General features: G+C 39.9%; 1 long non-coding RNA gene across 2 annotated transcripts; it reads right to left on the bottom strand.

Annotated features, from left to right (window-relative positions):
- Positions 1–2,641: 2,641 nt before the first annotated feature.
- Positions 2,642–4,088, bottom strand: LOC116158919. Of its 2 annotated transcripts, XR_004142857.1 has the most exons (4): positions 3,594–3,643; positions 3,213–3,534; positions 2,909–3,154; positions 2,642–2,854 (listed from the first exon to the last, which is right to left on the bottom strand). It is a non-coding gene; the product is annotated as an uncharacterized LOC116158919 (long non-coding RNA). The 2 variants fall into 2 exon arrangements; XR_004142856.1 differs by having other exon boundaries at positions 3,213–4,088.
- Positions 4,089–5,164: the final 1,076 nt, after the last annotated feature.

The raw sequence follows: 5,164 nt of genomic DNA, 5'->3' as shown, positions 1-5,164 counted from the left end.
TCTGGGCGAGGCGATTAAGCGATTACCTGCCCTAGAAGAGCAATCGGACTCTAATGACCAATTGCACCGACAAAATTAAGTATCACTTATTGTCTTTAATAATCGTTGCTATAGATTTTAAGTTCGACTTAACTTTATAAGCAAGGTTTAATTTTGGTGGTGCAACTGGACATACTCCTCAATTCATATTAGGGGAAAATTACCACATTTTCCTTGATGAGGATGTGGCATCCCAACTCTACATATTCATCTTCACAGATGGATCTAAAACAATGTAAGTAACAGGCACTGGTATTTATTCCAACGAACTGAACTTCCATATCACCCAACCACTAGGCAAGCTTCTTACTGTATTCCAATCAGAGTTGGTAACCCTTAGTGCAAGAAAAGTTCTTATGCACAAAACTATCAGAATCTCTTGTGCCAGCAGGGCTGCCCTGCAGGCACTTGGTCGCTGTAAAATTACCTCTATGTTGGTTTCCGAATGTCACCATGCACCACTAGAGCAAGTAGCAAGCAGCTCGCATGAGTCAAAGGGCATGCTGGAATGGAAGGGAATGAGAAAGCCAATGGGTGAGCTCGACTGACCTCGAAACAGGTGTTTTATGGTCCGGAGCCGGCTCTTCCACTTACAGCTGAAATTGTAAACAACTTAATAACTCAGGACACCTAAACCCAGCGCAGGGTTAGATGGAACATGATGTTAGATTGTCGCGATGCGAGAGAAGCCTTCAAAGGACCATCTCGTAACCTGATGCGCTTTTGCACAGGGCTATCAAGAAAGAACTTGAGGTTACTCGTGGGAATACTTTCTGGGCACTGCAAACAAAACAAACACATGCACCGCATGGGTTCGCATGGGTTTGATAGAATCACTATCTTGTAGAGGAAGTTACACGGACGATGAAACGGCACACCACATACTTTGTTGAATGCCTCGCTCTAGTCCAACTCAGACGATCCATGTTAAGGGTGTCCTGACCGGACATGGCTACGATGATTAGAGCCGCCTCTCCTTCCAGCATCCTTAGGTTCATCTCACGTGTGGGATGGCTTGAGTGACGTTGAGGGATCAAACGACTCTAGTCAGATAGGTAGTACAAAGGGCTCGAATTTGAGGCGTAGGTACGCGTGGACCCTGTCTACCTTCCTATCGTAATCCAGAATCAAGAATGGGCCACGAGAATTTGATATCATCAAACATACATTCATTTTATTTCGTTCGTGGCCGTAGACGTAGAGGAGTATCTACGGGTGCCTCTAGAGCGCACAGTTCGTGAATACACAACGGGGAGGCTGAGAGTCAAGATGACCACCAACATTTGTGTGCAGGAGCTGTGGGGTACCGTAAGACTATTTTCAAAAGTTTGAACGGCACAATTCAGTAAGCATCGAGCACAAATGATTACCATTATTGCTTACTCCATATCTGTAAAAAACGTGGGGGCTAGGAGTCAAGTTGGCCCCCGAGATTTGAGTGCAGGAACTACCATGTAGCGGAAGACTATTTTCAAATATTTGACCGGCACAATCCAATATGCATCGAGCACAACTCGTTAAAGTAGTATTGGAATTTGCACGTTAAAAAACCGGGGGGTTGAGAGTCAAATTGGCCCCCGAGATTTAAACGCAGGAACTATCGTGTACCGTAAAACTATTGTCGAATATTTGAACGGCACAATCCAATATGCAGTGAGCACAATTGATTGACCTTATTTAGATTTCCATATTTGTAAAAAACGTGGGGGCTGGGAGTCAAGTTGGCCCCCGAGATTTGAGTGCAGGATCTACCGTGAACCGGAAGACTATTTTCGAATATTTGACCGGCACAATCCAATATGCATCGAGCACAACTCGTTAAAGTAGTAATGGAATTTGTACGTTGAAAAAACCGGGGGGCTGGGCGTCAAATTGGCCCCCGCGTTTCAATTAAAAAAAATTGATTTTCCAGATCAGCACAAATTAAAATCGAATCAGCACAATTTAGCACAACCCTAGCACTATATAAAAATCGTCATTACACATTTTTTTTTAATTGCGGGGGCTAACTTGATGGAGCTCGTAGATCAATATGCATGAGAAAATAACTTTTAATTTTATTGCCAAATGTAATGAGTACAAGTATGTACTACAATGGAAAAGATATGGCCTTTATTTTAATTGCTACAGATTTTTTTTGATCGAGTCTGTATGTACGTTGAGATAAAAGGCCTAAACTCCGTACAATCTGCGCATGCGAAAGAAACGTCAAAGTTGCAATGTTAATTGTTATTAATTAAAATGTAGGTTAGGTTATTGTTTTCATCACAGGCTGTTATAACGAATAAACATATTTGTAAATCGTAATGTACATTTAAACTCACAGACTTTTGACGTTGTTATACCAAGAGCCATGTTCCGCTGCGGCAGTGTAAAATCCGAAAAGGTTCAGTTCTTCACACAAAGATGCCTTGCAAGCGGTCCGACAGAGTTTATGTGCGATTGCAAACCCGAACACAACGTCAGTCAGGTCGCAAAGTTTCTAATGTGCTTCAAGATTTCAATTTGAAATTGCCAATTCACTATAACTAAGGTGCCCTTTTTATTATTGTGTAGTTTATTAATATTTAATGTTTAAAATATTGGTAAGCAATAAAAAGTGTACATATTTATCAAATTTATTGTTCTTGAAACCCATTAACTTCTTCTTAAAAAATCAAATAAACGGTTTTTCATGCAATCTAGAAATTAGTAATAAGCACCTTCTTTGGAAGAACCTTTGAGTTAGAAACAGGGAAGCATCTCGAGAGACTGAACATAAGGCTTTCTTCACTTCATTGGAGCGACCCAATACTCAGCTTTCTCTTTACAGAAACTATGGAAGCACAAGTACAAATAAAACTTTAGTGTAAATTATGCAGCTATTTACCTAATAGGCACACAATTTAAGGTCGATTCACATTATCTGTCAAGTCAGATTATATCCCACGGTTTTGGTAATCTTTCTCTCGTCCACGGCTCTCTTGACTATTCCGGCTCAGACAATTTCAAATTGAAATCTTGGAGCACGGTAGAAACTTTGCGACCTTACTGCCGTTGTGTTCGGGTTTGCAAGCGCACATAAACTCTGTCGGACCGCTTGCAAGGCATCTTTGTACCTACGAAGAACTGAAGCCTACAAATAGCAAACATTAAATTGAATGCAGGGACGTGACCGTGTGACGTTCACGTACGCCAACGACTTGGTGCATGGTCTTATACAGCCTGGTTTTGATGGCCCATTCCTTCGTGCTAGCGGTGAGTGTCGGGTCCGTTGATGTAATGGACGAACAATGAAGTTACGTGACGGCCTGTTTGTGTCGGTTGTCATCTACAATCGGGCTGTCTTATTGGAGGCGGTAGGAAAGCAAATTTGTATATTTATGCCAGTAGGAGCGTTCCAGTTTTATCACCCTAGTAGCCGTCCGGTTTATGAGCGATTTGTAGGTATTTGAAATGTCTGGGTTACGATTTGTGAACGTGGGGCTTATACTGTCCTTTTCGGATTTTATACTGCTGCAGGAAAACATGGGTCTTAGTATAACAACGTCAAAAGTCTGTGAGTTTAAATGTACATTACGATTTACAAATATGTTTATTCGTTATAACAGCCTGTGATGAAAACAATAACCTAACCTACATTTTAATTAATAACATTGCAACTTTGACGTTTCTTTCGCATGCGCAGATTGGACGGAGTTTAGGCCTTTTATCTCAACGTGTCCGTATGCATTGACCAGTGGCGTACGCATTGTACCTATAATATCTTAAACGTAAAAGATATCCATAAATTTGTAGCAAATTGATGAAAAAGTTGGAAAGTAATATATGTACAACTTATTACAGATGCACGGAAGATTCTTTGTCGCCCCTCCGAGCTACCACTCGAAGCTAACGATGCTTGATAATCTGCCTGGGACATTCCTATATCAGAAATAGCCACCATTCTATAGGTACTTGCATGGGGAAATGAAGTTGACCATTGTCACAAAAGGAGACGAAGCGTGGTTGGAAGGTTATCCATCCCCGTATTTTATTGGGTAAAAATACTACAAACATTTCTACGCCTCTTCGTCTCGGTGCTCATAATTGTTTAAAATAATACGTTTGTATTGTATTTACTTTACACAAATTGTACCTACGATTGCCGTTTTAACATTACGCCAATGAACTGTAGGCGGCCATGATTTGGGTGAAACAACAAACAAATGTATGGGCTTCATTTTACGATGATTATTGTCACTCCTCACTCTTTCCTTCTCTAAGCCTCGCACCAATTAATTAGTTGAAATTCAATAAACTATTTACAACGGTAAACAGGTGGGTAAATTACGAAAGTATGAGAAGTCAAAGACACTTTCACGTTGTCTTAATTTTAGGTAGGTACTGAACCTTACTTTAGAACGTAATGTTCCTCAAATACTCTGCACTCCTGAAAACTTCCGAAACAATTTTATTATAAACACATTTTTTGCACCCCTTCCGCAATTTTCAAAACTCGTTCGTTTCGATACGAACTGTTTCTGTTTGCAAAAGTGTACAACTTTTTTCCTCATTTCCTTCGTCTAAATAAAGAGAAGTGTGGATTGCTTTTTGCAAGCCGATTTAATGGTGTTTCAATTGGTAATCTAAACCGTAGCATTTACTCGTATAAAGTACAAAAAAGTACGTAAACTTTTGCATGCTCATCACGTCCATTTCGATGGGCACAAAAATGAACTCTTGTTTAATCCCTTGCGTAAATACGAAATTTCTTGTATCTCTATTTAAACAACGTGACCTGTTTACATTTAGATAAATACAATAAAATTCGAAATCAAATGTCGGATGGGTACATTTTTCTAGCGCGGATACGCACTTTTATTTAACTATAATTCAGCACTTAACCGAATCTGAAAATACGCCTGCTGTTAGTTTCAGCGCTGGTTATCTCACTAATCCGTATTTGGACAGTTTTATATTCGTATACAATAAATATGTCTTTATTTTCCCAAAGGTTGCGATAAATTTACTGCTGAACCTTTATCATTCTCTCCCTCCGGCTCCTTACCATTCTGCATCTAAAGGAGCTGTTCTGAAAGATCCACTAATTAAAGATATAGAGTATAGATGTTGTAAAATAAGGGCGTCATATATTTTGCCGCGG

The sequence above is a fragment of the Photinus pyralis genome, unplaced genomic scaffold (genome assembly GCF_008802855.1).
Source record: "Photinus pyralis isolate 1611_PpyrPB1 unplaced genomic scaffold, Ppyr1.3 Ppyr1.4_LG1, whole genome shotgun sequence".
Lineage (NCBI taxonomy): Eukaryota > Metazoa > Arthropoda > Insecta > Coleoptera > Lampyridae > Photinus > Photinus pyralis.
Note: the sequence above shows the minus strand (reverse complement) of the source record. Positions and strands in the feature narration are given on the sequence as shown.